General features: G+C 43.8%; 1 protein-coding gene across 6 annotated transcripts in view; it reads left to right on the forward strand.

Moving 5' to 3' along the window:
• Positions 1 to 21,887, forward strand: part of C6H6orf201 (chromosome 6 C6orf201 homolog) — a 92,204-nt gene extending 70,317 nt beyond the window's left edge. The window contains exons 5-7 of one of the 6 annotated variants that reach the window (XR_010157535.1): positions 13,615 to 13,760; positions 14,153 to 14,311; positions 16,365 to 16,454. The gene's annotated coding sequence lies outside the window, so the exon portion shown is untranslated. Of the gene's footprint in view, positions 1 to 13,614; positions 13,761 to 14,152; positions 14,312 to 16,364; positions 16,455 to 17,302; positions 17,985 to 19,219; positions 19,622 to 19,842 lie in introns of those variants that run through there. The other 5 variants (XR_010157531.1, XR_010157533.1, XR_010157534.1 and 2 more) reach the window with 5 other exon arrangements.
• The last annotated feature ends 242 nt before the right edge of the window (positions 21,888 to 22,129 follow it).

A 22,129-nucleotide genomic window follows, 5' to 3' on the forward strand; every position in this document is an offset into this window, starting at 1 on the left:
CCATCCATCGGGCAAGAGCGGGGCAGCTGGAAGGGCCCTCCCCTCCCGTTTGCTTTCTGCTCTTCACAGCTCACGGATAGAGGAATTTTCTCAGCACATTTCCCAGGAGGAGTTTGGCACCACCATTTCTTGAAAACAGATGTCTGCAGGGATGTGTGTGTGCCTGTGAATATGAAGTCCAGAGCCTGGGACTGAGAACAGCAAGGGGAACAGGTGGCCACAGGGGAGTTTCCAGATTGCTGACTTAAGATGTGCTCCCAGGGCTGCACTGGTGTCGGTCGTGAGAGCGATCACGGTTTGTGCAACGTCTGAACTTTCTATCAACTTATGGTTTAATCAATTTGCTGTTTACTCCAGCTATTTGCAACCTCTCCTCAGTTACTTGGTGTTCAGCAGTGTAATATATCTTCATGTGTGAATATAAATATACTATTTAGTGGAAACTAAAAGGAATTGTGGAGGAAGAATTTTTTTGGATAATTTTATGTTTTCATAATGTAAAAATTAAAGATATTTGAAGAGTTGAGTATGTCAGTTTTGGGGATGCAAGAGAATGACTTCGGGACTACCATAATATTTAAAATCATCACTACTCTTTCTTTCCACCTAAGTCTCGTAGCAAAAGAGGAAATTTACTTCAGTCTCTTTCTGTAGCGGAACATTATCGTGCTGTATTCCTGTGTTCACTTATCTGCGCTGGATTGTGAGTCCTTACAGAGAGAAGTTGTTATGTGCTATATTCCCAACACCTGCACATTATAGGTGGTCACTAAATGCTTGATGAATAAATGAATGAGGGAATAATATTGTTTATTATTTTTTGCTGTTATTTATAATTGGGAGTGGGTAGGATTTGGATTATGAAGACTCTGGGAAGCCTCATAAGAACCTCAGACTCGCCGGGCGCGGTGGCTCACACCTGTAATCCCAGCACTTTGGGAGGCCGAGGCAGGCGGATCACGAGGTCGGGAGATCGAGACCATCCTGGCTAACACGGTGAAACCTGGTCTCCACTAAAAATACAAAAAACTAGCCGGGTGTGGTGGTGGGCGCCTGTAGTCCCAGCTACTCCGGAGGCTGAGGCAGGAGAATGGCCATGAACCCGGGAGGCGGAGGTTGCAATGAGCCGAGATGGCACCACTGCACTCCAGCCTGGGCGACAGAGCAAGACTCCATCTCAAATAAAAAAACCTCAGACCAGACTCAACGTGTCCAGAAAAGAGCTCACCTTGTACCCCTAGATCCTGAAGCGGCTTCCAGGAGCTCAACCTCCTCCCATCCAGTTCCATCTCTGCCAGGGATCTTTTAAAAATGCAAATCTCATTATGTCTCTTTCCTGCCTCAAACCTCCCAGTGGTTCTCCAGTCTGTCGGGAGAGGGTATAGACTGTGGCCTGGCCCGGGAAGTTCTTTAAGGTCAACCCCTGCCTACTCATCTTGCTAACTCTTATGGCTCTCTGACACTAGGCTTTTGCTCCAATCATATAAGCAACTGTATTTCCATAAAATTGCAATGTTCTTCCCTACCTCCTCACTTAACTAATTTTCACTTTACTGATCATTTCTTATTTTACTATCAGCGTCTCTTTCTCCTTATTATTCAGGGAACATTTCTCTCCACCATCCTGTGCCACACTGTGGGGGTGTCAGTAACACCCTCTGTCCTCTCCTGGCCAAAGGAAAGGGGTGTCATTCAGCCCAGGCCCCTGGATCCTCATCTCGGGATTTGGAAATGTGACTGAAGTGACATAAAGAAAGACATGAAGTGCGAGGAGCTCTTTCAGTCAGCTCTGCAGCTCCAGCTGGGTTACCTGTGAGTCCTTGCTAGCCAGATCCCTTGTTTTGCTGTGACTCCTGCCTTTGCCAAGTCTGTCTTCATAGATTCTTTCAAATGTGGTTCCATCTTGCCTGAGTTCACCAGAGCCAGATTCTGTGCTGTAATAAAAAAACCCAAATCAACTCACCTCTCACCCTCCACAATGCAGCTTCTGGAAGATTCCAGATGCCCCAGCCTGACTGAGAATTCTCTCTCCTCTGCTCTCAAAGTCCCTTTGGGTGCTTCTACCAAAGCACTGACAGCGTGATTCTGATTTGATCGCTGGTGTCTGAGAGCTGTGAACGTCTTGATGGTTTTGGCGCCCAGCACCATTCCTGCCTCATAATTGGCACGTGATAAAGGCTTGTCGCATTCCCTCATTCAAAATAAACATAGAAGACAATCCAGAGATTGCAGCTTCACAGAAATCACAGAAGGAAATTTATATTTATAGAGACGGCATATAAAATTTTAAAACAATTTTAATGAAAATCTTGAAAATAGACATTCTCTTCTTTAAACAACATAAACTGAACAAACTCAGTCTGTTTTGGTGCCTCTGTGAGTACCCTCGGTTGCTCTGGGCTGGTGTGCGATGCTGACCGGGACTTCCTCAGAGGCCTCATCTTCTGCACCCAGTGGCCCGCAAGCCACTTTACACTTCCTGGGTGATAAGGTTTGGATTTGTGTCCCCGCCCAAATCTCATGTCGAATTGTCATTCCTAATGTTGGAAGAGTGGCCTGGTGGGAGGTGATTGGATCATGGGGGCAGAATTCCCTCTTGCTGTTCTCTTGGTAGTGAGTTCTCACAAGATCTGGTTGTTTAAAAGTATGTAGCACCTCCTGCTTTTGCTGTCTTCCTCCTGCTCCCGCCATGTAAGACGTGGCCTCCTTTCCCTTCGCCTTCCGCCATGATTGAAAGTCTTCAGAGGCCTCCCCAGCCATGCTTCCTGTACAGCCTGTGGAACTGTGAGCCGATTAAACCTCTTTTCTTCATAAATCACCCAGGCTCAGGTATGTCTTTACAGCATGTGAGAACGGACTCATACTGTGGGTCTGTAGCCTCTTTCCATGGTATTATCTCATATTTTTCAATGTTTCTTTGATGCATGTTTTAAGAAATGTTAATTGAAAGCATGTCATGGGACAGGCACTGGATTACGTCTTAGAAATGCCAAGATGCACAGCCACAGTTGCTTTCTCCAGGACGGCACAGGTGAGGAGGGGGATCAAAAATAAAGGCTAGAGATAGGTGCCTGTGCTGGGGGCTTGGGGCATGTAGGTAGGGTACCTGATCCACTGGGGTCAGAGAAAGTTTTCTGGAGGTGTTACCTGAGAAGAGCCTTGGGGGAAATGGGCATTATCCAGGTGAAGAAGGATTTTCTGAAGGTTCTGGACAGCTGTGTTACGAGACACCCAGCTTCTCTGCTTCTCCTGGGAACACGCGTTGTGCTTCTACTCCATGGCGCTCCTGGGAGCTGCCGCATCCATGGCATGCTCTCCCCTGGCCCCACAGCTAACTGGCGTTATGGGTGGGCTAAGTGGCCAAAAGTGAGCGTTCAGGTTGGCACACTGCCACACTGAGCCTGGAGAATCTTCCCCCAGAAGGCTTTGAATTATTAGTCAAACAGAGAGTTTCTTTCTGGCAGTAAGAGCAATAAAATGTGAGATTCACGAGTTGGCCTTCGTGTTTCTCGCCTTTGGAGAAAGCTGTCCCACAGAGAGGGAGAGTGCAGGCTTCTGAAGAGACTCACAGTTAGAGATGAGGAGTCCTGGGGGGATCTAGACCCTGACTCCGGTTATCCCTGAGACGCAAACACATCCCCATTTTTCTCACAACTTGCCGGTCTACCCTTCCCTGGATCCCACAATGCACTCTAATACCTTCCAATAATTTTGTTTTCTTTTTTGAGAGAAAGTCTCATCCTGTTGCCCAGGCTGGAGTACAGTGGCGCAATCTTGGCTCACTGCAACCTCCACCTGCTGGGTTGAAATGTTTCTTGTGCCTTAGCCTCCCGAGTAGTTGGGATTACAGGTATGCGCCACCACGCCTGGCTAATTTTTGTAATTTTAGTAGAGACGGGGTTTCATCAGGTTGTCCAGGCACGTCTCAAACTCCTGGCACCAGTCTCCCAAAGTGCTGGGATTACAGGTGTGAGCTACCACACCCGGCAAACTCATAATTATTTAATAAAGAATTTATAGTAAATAACTAAATTCCTAAGAAATAGCTTAAGCTATTCTTTGTGGGGTTTCTGTCATCCATAACCAAAAAAACATTTAGATAAATGTAGTGTCCTCATCTCTGGGGCATCACTTGCCACGAGTCAGTAAGTGCTGGAGGACAAGCTCCCTTGCTTAGAAAACTAGGCTGCATTACAGAGGAATTGTTTTAAGGAACAATGCTTGAGGTTTCTAAGCAGATGGATTTAGAAATCTGAACTATGAGAGCATATTGAGAATATTAAGAATATTGGAGGCAGTAATCATGCAGGCTAGATCACATAAAGACCATCAGAGGATGGGCTATTGGATGCTGGGTCAGACGCCTGTGCCTTTCCTTCAGTCCACGCACTGGCCACCCCGTAGGAACCTCCTTCTCTGCCCTTCCACCTTCTTGAGCCCTGTCACCTCTGTTCTCAGCCTGCCCTTGGCCTTGGATTAGTGCATCGGCCTCCTTCAGATCAGAGCTGTCTGCTATTAACTCAGTTCTTAGCGTCGACCTATTTCTCTGGCATAGCCGTTAATGACCTGCTTACATTTTTCCTAGTACAGTCATCCCTTGGTATCCGTTGGGGATTGGTTCCAGGACCACCTCATAGATACCAAAATCTGTGGATGCTCAAGTCTCTGATAAAAAATGGCATAGTATTTGCATATAACCCATGTAATTCTCCCACGTATTTAAAATCCTTTCTAGCTTATTTATAATACTGAATACAATCCCTACACATTACTTCATTCATGTGGATTCAATGGAGTACTCGGCATGCAGCAAATTCAAGTTTTGCTTTTTGTTACTTTGTGAAAACATTTTTTTCTGCATATTTTCTAACTGTGTTTGGTTGAATCTATGGATGTGGAACCTACAGAGAGCCAACTGTATATGACTACTCTCTGAAGTGTGTTTTGCCTTTTTGTGTCCAAGCTGAAAACTTGAAGGGCCCCCTGAACCACAAGAGGGCTCAATCAAGCGAAGGAGTTACTCAAAGACCAGCCAGATGGCACTCATTGGCTGGAAAGCCTGTAATGATTTAAAGGAATTCTTCTTGGCTTTTAGGATTAAAAAAATTCTTCTTGACTTTTACTATTTAAAGGAATTCTTGACTTTGAGGACAGCAGAGGCCCACCAGGCCCTGGGCAGAAGGAATGATAATAAAACTTCTGAAAAGTGAAATGCAAAAATAGCTGAAAGGAGAAACATTTCAGGTTCCCAACTGTGGGTAAGTATAAGGCAAGGGATGGGGGTGTCTAGGTGGCTGCTGGCGACAAACCCTAGTGGGATTGTCATCCAAGTCCTTGATTGTCCCAAGACGGGCGTGGTCTGGGAAAAATGAGGCTTAGATTAGTCTATGTTTTGATATTTTTTCCCCGGGCATCCCGGAAAGAGCACCTACTCTCAAAGCTAGAGCTCAGCCCCGAGTCCTAGTTAGTGACAAAGTTCAACAAAGGCAGCGGTCCCAGTCCTGATGGTGGGAATGACGCCCTGTCTAATTTCAATACCAATATCAATGCTAGTTGTCCTTGAACTTTGCCGTCCCGCTCCAAGCCTCTCAGGGACACTACCAGGGTCAGGGAAACAGCAGGTCTTCAAGACACTCATCTCAAAGTGCCAAGCCGACAGGTTTTCAGCGGTGACATTCACCCAGATGGAAGCATGTGGCCATGGACACCCCTGTTCCTTTTCAGTCTGTTGTAGGAAAACATTAAAAGGTTCCTTACTGCTTGGAAAGGTTTTCTGGAAAAGCACCTTAATGGATAAAATGAGGAATAACAGAGATAACTGACCCAGCAACTTGCCCTCTATTTTCCTCAACACTTTTAAGTTTCGGGCAGTCTTATCTGATTCCAGTACACGGCCAAGTTCATTCTTTTCCTGCTGTAAGAAATTTGGAGGAGAGAGCAGAAACAAGTTATTTTTGATGACATGCCTTTTAAATATAGAGTCAGCTCTCCCTTTTCTGAGGTGGGAGGAGCCCAGGCTGGACTCTTCTTGGGCTAGAGTGCAAATGCAGACTTTGTGCTCATTCACCCCTTGGTTGTCAGCAGCCTTGACCTCCGACCCAGAAACCAGGGGCCTGCTACAGGAAAGCAGGGAGGTCTCCTCCTGGGTGATGGCCCTCAGCAGCACTGAGCAGCAAGGCTGGAAGACGGCAGCTGGAGGGAAACAGAGGCAGCTGAAACAGCCTGGGTGTCTCTCAAATGGAATCAATCCTGGAATTAATGAAACGCTGGTGCTAGAATAGGTTATAAAAAGCTGAATAATGCTGAATTGCTGAATAATGAATGATCACCATGAAAAAAGTCAGTAAAACAGATTCCAAAAGTCTCCACAGAAGCCTTAAAGGAGGTGGGACAGACAGTGTGAGCTCATCCTCACCAAGGGTCTGCAGCCTGAATCGCGTTGAAAGAAAATCGGTCTCCATTAGCACTGGCTGCAGGAAGCCTGATAGTTCTATATTGGTGAAATCTAGACATGATGGCTCCAAGTGACAAGATCTCTTCTAATTTCCAAGGGAAAGGGACAGTTCCAAGCAGGCCGCGAGAAAATCTATAGAACATGTTTCCAGTACAGATAAGGGCATCTTTCAACATTATTACTTAAAGTATAGACAGGCTTATCTCTTGCAATATTGAGACTGGAGTGTAGAGGGTGCAGGTGCATAAAAGGCCAGAGGCAGCTGGAGAAGCTGCCTTCATTGCAGTGGATAACCCTATGTGTCCTGGGTTTGTCTATCAAGAATAGCAGGTGACTGCCTGCATCTCTGCAGGTTAGAGTGCAATTGGAGGCTTTGTGCCTGCTCACCCTCGGTTATGAGCAGCCTGGACTTCCAACCCGGAAACCAGTGGGGCTGCTACAAATGACATCAGAGGCATTCGGGAGACACTGCTCCTGGGCAAGAGGCTGAGACAGCAACAGTGGGGACCCAGGGTCCCCAAATCCTTGGACCAGAAGCCAACTCAATCCACAGGCCTTTAGCAGAGTTATCCAGGGAGAATGAATGAGTGAATGCCCAAGGCCAAATCTCTGTTTATTACTTTGTGGCTTTGGCACCAACCCTGTGAGTAGCCCCTGGCCTTGGCCTGCTGAGTCCCAATCGGTAATTGTGAGTCCCAGTCAACAACTCAGCAAATCGGCTTTTCATGACTCAGTCCTTTGGTGAATTTGGTCATTTGGTAAATTGGTTTTTGAAGCATTGATTTTTGGAGGAATGAGCAGGAACCCTCCGGGGCCTGTCTCACAGTCTAGCGAACGCAGTTTAGGTAGGAAAGGGTAGATGGACAGAGCAGCGCTGCTCAGCCTCTGTGAGCCGCCATTGAAAAGTGCTGTGTGGCAGGTGGGCAGAATTTTCCCGAGGCCTGTGTGCCCTGCAATCTTCCACCCCCGAGGGAGGGCTGGGCTGCTGCACAAGTCAATGGGCAAAATCTGCAGGTGAGAAGACGGCCTCTGGGAAATGACACCATGAGGGTGTTGGGGACAAGAAGAAAAGGGACTGTTTTGAATGGCCACTGGGAGTGGGAGGGTTCAGACAGAGCATGCTGTGTCTCCACTGCTGTGGTGGGTGTGTGGCGAGTCACCTGTGGCCCTGCTCAACATCCACGCATTTGCTGTCCTTTGCTTGCCAAGACCATCATTATCTGAGACAATCTGGCTGCCCAAGCCTTCCCTAAGGGAAAAGGCTCCTCTGGTCAGATGGGCCCTGCCAGGCTTGCCTGGGCTCCCTTCTTGCTGTCTGTGTGGGCTCCCACTAGCTGGCCTCAGTATTGATTCTGCTGCTCCACCTGTCATCACTGCCATTTATTCATACACGGATGTTTGCCACTGGATCACCTCTTCACATACCAGTTCTCTTCTATTTGTTCTGGGGTTTGTTGCTGTCATTTTCTTTGCAAAGAGATGTTTTCTATTCCCCAAAGCTTACATTTCCCCCACTCATTCCTCCTCTCATCCGGTAAAGTTCAGACACTTCCAGTTAAAAGATTCTCCCACTTATACAGCTGATGAATTGATGACAGGGGCAGGAGGATGGCTTTCTCTGTTCGTCTTCCTTCTCCTTTGTAAAATGATGGCAGTAGATTCATATCATCTTTACATTCCTGTTTTTTTTATAGTCATCCCTGGGTATCCAGAGGGGATTGGTCCCAGGACCTTCAGGATAGCAGTATCTGCTGATGCTCGAGTCCCTGATATAAAATGATGTTGCATGTGCGGATAACCTGTGTCCATCCTCTCTTATCTTGCATTCACCTCTAGATGACCTATAATACTTAATACAATGTAAATGCTATGGAAGTATTGTTTTCTATTTGCTTTTTTTTTTGAGACTGAGCCTTGCTTTTTCGCCCAGTCTGGAGTGCAATGGCGCGATTTTGGCTCACTGCAACCTCTGCCTCCCGGGTTCAAGTGATTCTCCTGCCCTAGCCTCCCGAGTAGCTGGGAATGCAGGCACCTGCCACCACGCCTGGCTAATTTTTGTATTTTCAGTAGTGATAGAGTTTCAGCATTTTGGCAAGGCTAGTCTCGAACTCCTGACCTCATGTGATCTGCCCGCCTCAGCCTCTCAAATTGCTGGGATTACAGGCGTGGGCCACCACACCCAGCCTGCATCATTTTTTAGTGTTGTATTATTTTTATTCTTTGAATATTTTTGATCTGAGGTTGGTGGAACCTGCAGATGCACAACCTGCGGATGCACAACCCAAGGATAGGGAGAGTCAACTGTACCATTGTTTTTAAGCAGCTTCATGGAAGTACAATGGACTGTTTCAACCAAACTACCTTGGATGAGGTATGATGCCAGACACAGATTATGGGAAAGGAAACAGAAAGTGTTACAGGTTTGTATGAGTACAGGAGGGCTGCCTGAGGGAAGCACTGGGGTGGGTCAGAAGGCAGAGGGAGGGGGGCTGTGAGCAAGCACCCTTATTGTGGTTTCTGCAGGAAGCAACGGGCGAGACAGTGCTGGCACGCTTAGGATTGACCAGTTGGAATAATTTCAGGGCTCTGTGGCATATGGGCTGTCCTTGGTTGTCTGGTACTTAGCCTTGGGTTAATTAGGGAAGAGGAATAGTGGCCTGGAGTGTGAGATCCCATTAAGGGAGTTGGTTGGGGTGTGGAATTAAATTAGCTGCTCAAGAAAGGGAAATGACAGGCCTCTAGCTAGGGCCTAAAAACTGGATCAAGGGCCAGGTGTGGTGGCTCACGCCTGTAATTCCAACACTTTGGGAGGCCGAGGCAGGCAGATCACAAGGTCAAGACATTGAGACCATCCTGGACAACATGGTGAAACCCCGTCTCTCCTAAAAATACAAAAATTAGCTCGACGTGGTGGCACATGCCTGTAGTCCCAGGTATTTGGGAGGATGAGGCAGGAGAATTGCTTGAACCTGGGAGGCGGAGGTTGCGGTGAGCCGAGATCGTGCCACTGCACTCCAGCCTGGCGCTGTCTCAAGAAAACAAAAAACAAAAAACAAAACAAAACAAAAAAAACCCCCAAAACTGGATCAAGACAGCATTTTAAAAGACTGAATGACATTGACATATAATAAACTACATATTTAAATTGTACAATTCAGTGATGTTTATATCTGTAAATACCTGTGAAACCATCACCACAACCAAGATAATGAACACATCCATTACCCCCAAAGGTTTCCTCATTCCTTCTGGAAATCTTCCCTCCCCACGCAACTACTGGTCAGCTTTCTATCACTTTAGATGAGTTGGCATTTTCTAATTTTTTTTTTTTTTTTTTTTTTTTTTTTTTGAGACAGAATCTCACTGTGTCACCCGGCTTGAGTGCAGTGGCGCAATCTCGGCTCACGGCAGCCTCAACCTTCCAGGTTCAAGCGATTCTCATGCCTCAGCTGCCTGAGTAGCTGGGACTACAAATGTGTTCCACCATGTCCGGCTAATTTTTGTATTTTAGTAGAGATGGGGTTTTACCATTTTGGCTAGACTGGTCTCGAACTCCTGTCCTCAAGTGACCCTCCAGTCTCGGCCTTCAAAAATGCTGGGATTACAGGCATGAGCCACCGTGCCTGGCCTCTAAAATTTTATGTAAGTGAAATAATACAGCATGTAGCCTCTTTTGTTTGGCTTCTTTCACTCAGCATTATGATTTTGAGATTCCACCATATTTTTACATGTATCAATAATTTATTTCTTTTTATTGTTGAGTAATATTCATTTATGGATACTATACTGCTGTGTGTTTATCCATCCATCTGTTGAACATTTGGGTTGTTTTCAGTTTTGGCTGTTATTATAAATAAAGTTGCTATGAACATTCATGTACACTTGTGCATGGGTTGAATGGCTGGGTTATATGGTATGTGTATGCTTCATCTTTTAAGAAAAAACTGTCTTCCAAAGTGGTCGTACCATTTTACATTCTCACCAACAGTGTATAAGAACTTTAGTTGCCCATGTCTTTGCCAGCACTTAGTATGGTTAGTCTTTTATCCATTCTAGTGGGAGTAAAGTGGCATCTTATTGTAGTTTTAATATGCACTTGCCTAATGACTTTGGATAATGATCATGTTTTTAATGTGTTTATTTGCCATCAGTCAATCTACTTTGTTGAGGTGTATGTTCAAATTTTTTGGGTATTTTTTTCTTATTGATTCACTTGAATTCTTATTGAATTGTAAGGGCTCTTTATATAATCTAGATACAAGTCTTTTGATGCATACGTTTTGTAAATATTTTCTCACAATCTCTGTCTTACTTTTTCACTTTTATATTCATATCCTTTAGAAGGGCAAACATTTTAGCTTTGATGACATCAAACTTGTTTTCTGTTTCATACTTTGTGCTTGTTGTTTCATATTTAAGAAACGTTTGCCAAGACCAAGGTCAGCAAGATTTTCTCTTCTGTTTTCTTCTAGAAATTTTATAGTTTTAACTCTGACATTTAGGTGTACAAATGGGTCCATGCTCCATTTCCAGTTAATTTTTGCATACGGTATCAGGTAAAGGTTGATTCTTTTGCATATGACTATCTCATTGTTCTAGCACCATTTGTTGAAAAGACTATTCTTTCCCCATTGAATTTCCTTGATACTATTGTCAAAGTCAACTCACCATATATGTCTTAATCTATTTCTGAGATCCTCTGTTCTAGTCATGAGTTTGTCTGTCTTTCTATAAAAACTACAATGTCTTGATTATTGTATATTTATAATAAGGCTTTAAATTCGGTAGAGTGAGTCCTCTAACTTTGTTCTTTCTTGATGAAATTGTTTTGACTGTTCTACATCATAATCCTTTGATCCATGCCAATAGCACATTGTTTTAATGACTGTGGGATTGCAGTATTTTTTAATGTTTATTAGGGCTAATCTCATCAGGATGTGCTGTTAACCATTCTGAATAAGGGGCTGATCCTGAGTGGGCAGAGCTGTCTCCCAACCCCATTTCCGGCTCTTACCCACTCAACTCATGCATTGCCTGGATTCGCCTGTCCCCAGATGGGGTCTGGAGAAGCAGCCCTTAGGGCAGAGCAGAGTGTGTAGGAGGGGCAAGGAAAGAAACAGCCTGCTCTTTTCTCATGGGGAGTTTTGGACTGGAAGGTGCCTGCTGAGTAGCCTGTGTGCCAACTTCCAAAAGGAAAGATACAGTCAAATTCTGCCTCGAGTTCTCAAGCTCTGAACGTTTCAGACATAAAAACAGTTGTTTTGAGAACAACGGTGAATCACAGGGGGAAAGGGTGGGAAAAGTTCCCAAGGCTTTTCTTTGAAATTTCTTCACAGCAGGATGACAGCATTTATATAAAAAAGAGAGTTTATTGGCAGGTTTCTGGAAGAGAGAGGGAAAAACAATGCTGTTATTTCAGGGCTGCCAATGATCTCACATATATCCGGTGTCTTTTCTTCAAGGATTACAAAATACTTTACAAATGTTACATTTCCAGACAGTTATTAATCCTTCCAGCACCCCTGTGAAATGAAGAATACAGTCTGGTTTGGATGAATGCAAATGGCCTCCCACCTAGGCTCACTCATCCCCAAACTGAACAATGAATGATGGTGGAGTTCATTCGTAAGTGCTCGTGGGCTATTGATGAGCGCTCCAGAGCTTTTACCCAAGAACACGGGTCATCCACATGATTCTGAATCCTGGTCATCCAGAAGGCTCTTGTTAACAGGCAGACAGGTATTTTCTTACAAACTTAAACATTTGTTGAGAAAGACATCCTGCAACTTCTCTAGGTAATCCTGTTCAGATAGAAATATTTGTTTTTCTATAAAAATCTCTTTTTCTTTTATGTACAGCTATGCACCTATATGTAAATTTAATACATTTATACATTGTTTCTCAGTAGAAAGGAGGAGTAATTCAATTATTTTCATTATAAAAGCCACAGGCCCAGCCGTGCGTCTCATGCCTGTAATCCCCACGCTCCGGGAAGCCAAGGCAGGAGGATGGCTTGAGCCCAGGTGTTCAAGACCAGCCTGGCCAATATAGTGAGACCTTGTCTCTACAAAAACCTTAAATAATTAGCTTTGTCGGTGGTGTGTGCCTATACTCATAGAAATAAGGAGGCTGAGGCAGGAGGATTGCTTGAGCCTGAGGGGAAGAGGTTGCAGTGAGCCCAGAATGTGCCACTGTGCTACAGCCTGGGCAACAGAGTGAGACATTGTCTCATTAAATAAATAAATAAATAAAATAGCTATATAAAAGCCATAGAATTTTAGGGCAAAATGGAAATTTGAAATCATCTTCTTATTTTTTTTGTTTAGTGAGTGAGGCCATTGATACACAGATGAGTGGCACCTGTAGCCCATAAACTGAAAGTCAGGTCAAGAGCCAAGCTCTCTGGAGTCCTTGTCGAGAGCTCTTTCCACTGCGTGGCATAGACACAGCACACACACCCCAACTTCCCACATTCCTGTCCATGGCAGACATCCACAGTCAATCCCAGCACGGCCTCCATTCAATGTCGCTTCTTCTTTCAGAGATCCAGGCAGCCATTTACTTCAATGGGAATCCACACAAGCAGAGTGGCTGTGGTGAGCACAGGCTTTAGAGCCAGACAGACAGACAGCAATCCCGTATTATGTCATTAATCACTGGTGGATTGACAAAACTACTCAATCTTTCTGAGTCTCAGTTTCCTCATTTATGAAAAGGCGGATTGCAAACCTTGAAAGGCCAATCCTTCAAGATGAATCCTGACTGGGTGACTGGGCCTAAATTCAGTAAGAGCCAAGTGACCATTTGCTGACTAGAGGTCACATACGTGTTCTGAGTTCCATGAAAACCTGCATGTCTGCATAACTTTGGGACTTTCATAGTTGCCTGTTCCTATTTTTGTTGCCTGAACCAACCAATAGGCTGTGACCTACATTAACCAACCAGAGCTCAGTAAACGTCAAACAATCATAACTAAGCACATTTAAATGTTTCATGTGTATATGTGGACTTTAGTGAGAACCTGGGTTGGAACTTCCTCTATAAAAGTCAAATTTCCCATTGTTCTCTGGACTGCACCTTCACTTTACATGAAAGCTGTGTCTCTTTGGTATGAAAACTTTTACTGGAATAAAGTCTCTTTCCTCTACATTCCTTTTCAGAGAAGTTTTGTTCACATTCTTTGGAATCAGAAGTGGAATTCAAGCAACACTGATTCTTCTCCTGATGCTGTCCTGAACCAACACATTGGGATCTGCAAGGGTCCTTTGAGTTCAGTTGTCTTCTCAGAGACGCCAGGAAGCCTCAGGTAAGCCCTCTTGAATTCAGACCTCCCACGCCTTTTTTTTTTTTTTTTTTTTTTTTTTTTTTGAGATGGAGTTTCACTCTTGTTGCCCAGGCTGGAGTGCAGTGGCATGATCTCGGCTCACTGCAACCTCTCCCTCCTAGGTTCCAGTGATTCTTGTGCCTCAGCCTCTAAAGTAGCTGGGATTACAGGCATGTACCACCATGCCCAGCTAACTTTTGTATTTTTAGTAGAGACGGGGATTTGCCATGTTGGTCAGGCTGGTCTCAAACTCCTGACCTCAGGTGATCCACCTGCCTTGGCCTCCCAAAGTGCTGGGATTACAGGTGTGAACCACCACGCACTTCTCCCACGCTTTTGATCTAAGCCTCAGAGACTTTATTTAACCTCCTCAGCCAGTCCTCTTGATCTGGACCCTGAAAGAGACCTCCCCAGGAAGGGGGGCCTCTCCATCTGGTTTGCAGAGGTGGCCTCTTCATAAGGTTGCAGACCCAGCTGTTCCATCAGGTTTTGTGAGGACACTCTAAGGTGCACTAGAGGGATGCCCTCATCAGGTTAGTGCAATGGGTAACCCGTGATTTCTGTGTTTCCCTGATGATCAGCTGCCCTCTGGCACTCCAACTGGCTTTATGAGCAAAAATTATGGTCCAGAGAGTTGTAATTGGCTAGGTCTCTGGACAAAAATTACCTGGGATGATCTAAAAACTTTGTTGGCCAAGATGGGGTTCTTTTGAAATTCTAAAACTTGCCTATCTGTGCTCACAATTAGAACAAAGAAAACACTGAACTTCCCAGAGATAATGAAAAGCCTTTTGCAGTTGGTACTTTTAGAGTTTCGAATAAAATCAAGAGCTACTATGCTTCCCTTAAAGAAAGCAATTCCAAATTAGGCAAACATCTTAATGAATTAAAAAGAGATTAGCACTTGGGAGACTGAAACTAAAGCTGCAGAAAAACGTCTCTAAGACCCTTCTTCTGCTAGCTCACCTCTCCTGTCACCTTGCCTGTCTGCTGCATCTTTTCCAAGGCCTCTACTTTACCTTTCACTCCCTCCTTCCTCTTTCACGCTTTCTGAATTCCTCTTTTTCTCTTCTGACATTTCCACTTCCTCCAGACTCAGCCCCTTTTAAGGCCCAAATAATGGGGAGTAGAAATTGGCAAATTCCACGCTCCTTAGTCCATGTCAGAACTTTTGGCCCTAGTAAAACATTTCCCTAGTCCCTTGAAGACTAACTTCCTTGAATTTGAGTAACATTGTAGCCTAATCATCAGGGCTTATCAATCTTGATCAGCTGTTAGCTGCTGAATGGGAAAGACTCTTTGAGGACTTTAAGCAGACCGGTGCCCAGGGATTTGATAAGGCACAGAAACAGGATACCAAATTACTAAAAGCCATTCCCCTATTTTTTCCCCATCAGATAAACTGAAAAGCCATACACTGTTTACACAAAAAAAGGATGAGACCATTCTTGATTATTTTGATAAATTTGAACAGACTTTCCAACAAAATTTGGAGATCAAATATTTAAATGATGAAACATTCCATTTATTTAATTCCATTTTTTTTTTTTTTTTTTTTTGTGGCTGGTCTTTCTGAAGCTCTCAGTACCCTGGTAAAACAGCTTGACCTTAACTGGGCTGTAAAGTAACCTTATGAAATAGCCTCTTTGGCCAATTCATTATCCAAAACTTTAGAAAAGAATAAAGAATCTAGGGCTACTTGAGCATTAGACTGTCAAGAGAAGGCTGCTAAGTTAATGGTCCTTCAGTTACAGCAATTAGCAAGGGACACCTCAAACATGCCCATTCTTCAAAACCAAAATTTAAAAAAAAAGTGTGTTTTCAGAAGATGTTCCAGACATTTTAAAAAGGATTGCCCCAAATACAAATGATGGCTGCAATTAAATCTTGATAAAGTCCCTGGCCCTCTACCCTCAAGCAGGACAAGGGATGATCCAGGGACATTCTGGGAATAGAGCTCTAGTTGACATTGAGCCACTCTGTCCTTAACCCTGATACTCTGGAGTGTCCCTGCCAGAGTTCTGAACTCATCTGGATGGTTGCAGGAGCCGACCAACCTGTGATGGTTCCTAAATCTCTATCCCTCCAACTGGGGGGTCCTGACTGACAATCATTGATTTTCGTGTGTTCCATCGGCTCCCATACAATGCACCTCCTGGAAAGGAACTCCTTAGAGACCTATCAAGCCCCTATTTCCTTCTCTTGAAGTGGGGGGCTAATGCTTGAGTTGGCAGCCCTGAGCTCAGCAGTACAGTTAGAAAATGGAGACTAAGTTAGAAATCACATAACTAAATTGGTCTCCAGGATATGATTTTTTTTTGGCCTTCAGCTGATTATTTTGAAAAGATTTCTAAACTTTGTCTAGGCTCATCTTTATTTTTCCTCATAAAATCCTGTGATAAATTCCTATAATTTTAGGTTATCTTGGCACCCATTGTAATCCTCCTGTAACACACTCAAACTCCTTCTTGACAAAGCTTAGGTTCTCTCAGTTATTTGACACGTAAATTGCTACCCTGTTTTCTCTAAAACTCAGTAAGGGCTTTGGTCATGTGAGACATAAATTTTAACCTGTTCCATTTACAGAGACACAGTTAGAATCCAACCGTCCATTTAAACAAGTAAGTTACACCTGACACATGGCTAAAATTTTAAAATTAAAGCCATACAATCTTTATTTGTGTCTGTATATATTTTTATGTATACAAGTGTGTGCATGTCTGTTCGTATGTTGTCTACATAATACCAAGTTGACTTCGTTTGTTCGTTTGTTTTTGTTGAGCTACTGCGCCTGGCCCCAAATTGACTTTTAAATAAATGTGAGTATTCATAAATTAAGTAAATAAGCCCAAATGCTTTTCAAGTTCATGTGACTTTAGTCAACTTTTGGCAACTAACACTAGTTTAATACTGTTTGTTTAATAAAAGTAACAAGATCTTCTGAGTTATCAGCAAAATATGCATGTATTTAACGTTAAGATTCTTGCTTTCATGATATGTGCCTAACAGACAAGTAATGTAGAAATGGTTAATAGAAAATTTAACTCGAGATGATGGCTAGAATTGTCTAACGTCTCATGGAATTTTCCAAATTGTTAAGAATGAATACATTAAGGCCAGGAGCTGTGGCTCACCCCTGTAATCCCAGCACTTTGGGAGGCCGAGGAGGGCAGATCATGAGGTCAGGAGTTCTAGACCAGCCTGACCAACGTGGTGAAACCCTGTCTCTACCAAAAATACAAAAATTAGCTGGGCATGGTGGTGTGCACCTGTAATCCCAGCTACCAGGAGGCTGAGGCAGGAGAATTGCTTGAACCCAGGAGGCGCAGGTTGCAGTGAGCCGAGATCACGCCACTGCACTCCAGCGTGGGCGACAGAGCAAGACCCCATCTCAAAAAAAAAAAAAAAATTGCAAGAGGTTTTGATTTTTAATTCTGAAATCTGTTTTTTAACAGCCACCCTCTGAACTACAACAGTTTCTATTTCTGCCACATTTCTTCCTGAGATCTATCTAACTTCTCTAGTTTCAGGTTAGAAATGCAGCTCTTCGGCTGGATGCAGTGGCTCACACCTGTAATCCCAGCACTTTGGGAGACTGAGGCAGGCCAATCACCTGAGGTCAGGAGTTCGAGACCAGCCTGGCCAACACAGTGAAACCCCGCCTCTACTAAAAATACAAAAATTAGCTGGGTGTGGTGGTGGGCGCCTCTAATCCCAGCTACTGAGCAGGCTGAGGAAGGAGAATCACTTGAACCTGAGAGGTGGAGGTTGCAGTGAGGCGAGATCGCGTCATTGCACTCCAGCCTGGGCGACAGAGCAAGACTCCGTCTCAAAAAAAAAAAAAAAAAAAAAAAAAAAAAAAAGAAATGCAGCTCTTCTTTCTAACCTTGAAAAGGTCTATCTTTTTGCTTGGCTCGGGTAATATCTTTTTTCTTCAACCTTTTCTTCAGCTACTGTAACTTTTTTCTCCAGTTCTAACTGCTGCTGTGGCCTGATGCTGAAACGTTTACCTTGAAGGTCTAGAGAAACAATGTTACCTTCAGTGTAACTTGATTCTGTATTGTTGGGTTTTCTTGATGTGTTTGAGTTGTTCCATGTAACCAGGAAACTTCCCATGCTGTCACTAAAAGCCATGAGTTTCCCTGCTCAAGGTACTAGTTTTCTTGTTTACATCCCTCTATAATATAAGTACATTCATAACCCTGGACACACTCTTCCTGTGTCTGATTAAATTCAAGTACCAGGTTAACTTTCAGTTTATCTAAAAAACCTACAGGAGGTTTTTTCTTTACTTTTAGGTAACTGACCTAGAAAACAAAGACTCTGTGTTTACTAAGATAATTTCTTATGTTTCATGTTATCTTTATTGAATTTTTGGTTACTTAGGAAAACTAATAGCTACTTGGGAGGCTGAGGCAGGAGGATCACTTCAGCCTAGGAGTTTGAGGCTGCAGTGAACACACCACTGTACTCCAGCCTGGGTGACAGATCGAGACCCTGTCTCTAAAAAAAAGGAAAACTGGCCAGGCATGGTGGGTCACGCCTGTAATCCCAGCACTTTAGGAGGCCAAGGTGGGTGGATCACCTGAGGTCAGGAGTTCAAGACCAGCCTGGCCAATACGGCAAAACCCCATCTCTACTGAAAATACAAAAATTAGCTGGGCATGGTGGCGTGTGCCTGTAGTTCCAGCTATCTGGCAGGCTGAGCTCAGCAGGAGAATAGCTTGAACCTGGGAGGCGGAGGTTGCAGTGAGCCGAGATCATGCCATTGCACTCCAGCCTGGGCTACAAGAATGAAACTCTGAAACTCCGTCTCGAAAAAAAAAAAAAAAAAAAAGAAAAAGAAAACTGAGCTTTAAAAGGTTAGAGTTTTTATATCCATGTAACATTCTTTATTGCTTTTTAAGTCTTTTTATTATCACTCTGGTTAAATGAATAACTACTATTTAGTAGTGACCTGTGATTCTGTTTTGATCAAGTATTTTGAACCGTTTTACATATTTGGTGGGTTTTCCTCAGGAACAAGATTCTAAATTAAGTATTTTTGATCTAAAATTAACTTTAGGATTTGCCAGTAGGGTCCCTGGAGAGCATCAAATAATGTATTTTTCATCTTGTAGAGATATTAAATGATTAGGCTTATTGGGCAAGTCATGTGGGAAGCATTATCAAACAAGAAATAGTGTTTAATTTCTTTTAAGTTATATTTGTATAATGCATTATTCATATATGTTCCAAAATTATATGTGATTCCTAAGATTCTGATCTGTTATGATATGTACCATCAGTCATAATTTTGATTATTATTAACTTGTATGTCACAGAATTAATCAAATTTCTTTCTCAATTGCATCTTTAACTATGGCCATTCTAAGTCTTATGTAATCCACTGACAATTATGGTTTTACTTTTATTCTTCTAAAAAAGCTATTTATAATCAGTTACAGCCTAAAAATTTGCTGCTTTGTCAAGGAAATTCATGGAAAAGACACCAAGTTAAGAATTCCCTCCATCCTCATGGGAAGGGGACCCTATCAGGTACTTTTAACCAATCTATGTGCTGCTAAATGACAGAGCATTGAGTCATGGATCCATATTTCTCATTTAAAAAGAAGGCTCTTGATCCTTCTACCAAGTCAACCGCCCAACTGGTCACTGATGTCGAGCTCAAGTTAATCAAACTACAGCCACCAGGACAAGAAGAAGACAACATCTGAGGTAGACTGCTTTCTCCCAAGATACCAGAGCAGGCCTGTATAACCTCTTTCTTATCTTGAGCTAACATGCCTAGTCCTTATGTTTACTTTGCAATTATTTTAATTATCATAGCTTTGAGAATCTTATGCCTCCTGGGTGTCTTATGCCACTCTGGGGTAGTTCCATATATTCCACTATTTAGACACGCGATGGGACTCACTGCCTTGCTGGACTCTCTGTAATCCCCTCTTTTTACACCATGCTGTACTTCTTCCTTTTCCTTTCTTTCTCAACTCTGCTTTCCAGTTCTTCCTACTCGTGGGAAGATAATGCCTAGGTACAGCAATCCCAATCCTTGCTTCTGCAGGCAACCTGAGTGTTGGATACGTCACCTTTCCCCCTGCCGAAGTCATCGGAGGAAACAGGAATCCTATAATCATCCCAGTGACCAGCTTCCCTAATGTGCTCAGTTGCTTGGTACTCCTGTTTGATTCACTTGCTGTTGCCTATTGGGTGCATATTCATGCTCCTGAGGTTCATCCTTGTTTTCTCCTCACTGGTATATCCCATAAATACCTTCCTATTACCCTACCTTGCATTTCCTCCCCTTCTTCTGAATACTCACCACCCCCCTCCTCTGTGTCTTGCAAAATCCCATAGAAACAGAACACTTAGTAACACTCCTCTCTGCAGAATATACCAAAGAAAGCTTAAGAGTCTCCTCTGTGGCTCCCCAAATCTGCCGGTTGGATCATACCACTCTGTCATTACCTAAGACAGGTACTTGGTTTGACCACATACCCTCTCTTGCCTGTAAACAGCTCCTTGAATTTTCATAACCTCTCAGGATAATTATGTGCCCCTTCAGGTTGTGTTTTTGGCTGCAGCTACATCAGCCAAAAAGATTTTTTCTACCCCTGCCTCAGGTCCTGAGAAAACACAGGCATTTGCTTTCTGGGTCAAGCCGTTGCTCCTGTCACTGTTATTAAGTCTCTAACTCAGGGAATATAGAATCTACATCCCAGGGCCAAAAGAGCTCTACCAATAATTGATGACTATGCTGGTGATAGCCCCTCAGATTATAAAGATGATAGCTGTGGATACTCTCAAGGATGTGATTTACCTGATGGGCTTAACTCTAGTGAAGGATCTAAATGGGAAAGGATTCTGGGGTCCTGGTTTGGGCTAGACCCTGCTTGGAATGCATATAGGATCAGAAACCTTTCCTGCATGGTTCGCAGAATTGCCCACTCCACTGCCTGTACCATCAGGGCACAACAGAGATTTCCACATTCCCTTGCCCGTGCGATCCTGCACAACCACATTGCATTAGACGGTCTCCTCGTTGCATGTGGTGGTGTTTATGCTGTCACTAACACTTCCTGCTGCACCTGGGTAAATACTTCCATTCAGGTTGAATTAGAAACATCTGAGATCCAAAGTTGGCCAAATCCTACAGCTGGCTGTCTGAAAAGGACACCTTCAGAAAGCCTCTTGGCTGGGCTTGCTGGATTAGAATTCCAGTTTCCAGATATTTTCAGCCGGCTTCTTCTGGTATAGGATTCCTTCTGTGTTCTGCCCTACAAATTGTAACGAATCTCCTTGGGCTAAGCATTTGGCTCCTCTTTAAAATCATTCTAGCCTGCTTTAACAGATGTCTGCATGAGACCCTCACCAGGATCGTGCTGACCCAAGACCTTGAGACTTTAGACTCATTCCAGCTGGAAACGGAAGCCAGCTTAAGCCAAGAGATGTTAATTCATATTTAACAGGTGCCTGAGTGCCTCTCATAAGTAAATGGCTCTAGTTGCTCAGTTGATCACTGCCTTGTCAAAGGATCTCTGCACGGGACTAGAAGAATCTGGAACAGGTTGCCAGCCACTCTAGCACGGTGATGGGATGCAACCAACCTAATCAATCATCAGAGCTGTCTGCTGACAGGTTTTGATAAACGGGGGGCGTGGGGGGAATGTGAACCTTGAAAGAGCCAATCCCTCAGATGAATCCTGAGTGGCTAATAGCCTAACTTCAAAAGAGCCAAATGGCCATTTGCTTACTAGAGGTCACACACATACTTGGAGTTCCTGGAAAACCTGCATGTCTGCTTAGGGGCTTTCATAGCTGCCTGTTCATGTTTGTGCTGCCTGAGCCAACCAATAGACTGTGACCTATGTCAACCCATCAGAACTCAACAAGTGTTGACCAATCAGAACTCACCAAACATCAACTGGTCAGAGCTAACCAAGTTTGAATCCTTTATTTGACTAAGTGGACCTGAGTGGAACCTGGATGGGATCTTTCACTATAAAAGAAAAACCTTCCCTTTGCTCTCTGGAACATACCTTCATTTTACAGTGAAGGCTGTGTCTCTTCAGTTTGCCAACTGTTACTGGAATAAAGTCTCTTTCCTCTAAATTCTCTTTCAGAGAATTTTGTTCACAGGATAAAAGTCATACCCATCCCACTGGTCCAAGTTGAGGATTAGCTGTGTCGAGTGATGTAAAATAGCTCATTTAGGTAGGTGCTGAGGACTTGCTGGCTGTGATTTTGATGATGATCACAGCAGTGATGCTAATGACAACTCCTTTGTGTCATCCTACTGTACCATACTTCCATGTCACACCTGAAGTCAAATGGGTAATACTATACATTCG

Source organism: Pan troglodytes, chromosome 5 (genome assembly GCF_028858775.2).
Source record: "Pan troglodytes isolate AG18354 chromosome 5, NHGRI_mPanTro3-v2.0_pri, whole genome shotgun sequence".
Taxonomy (NCBI): Eukaryota; Metazoa; Chordata; class Mammalia; order Primates; family Hominidae; genus Pan; species Pan troglodytes.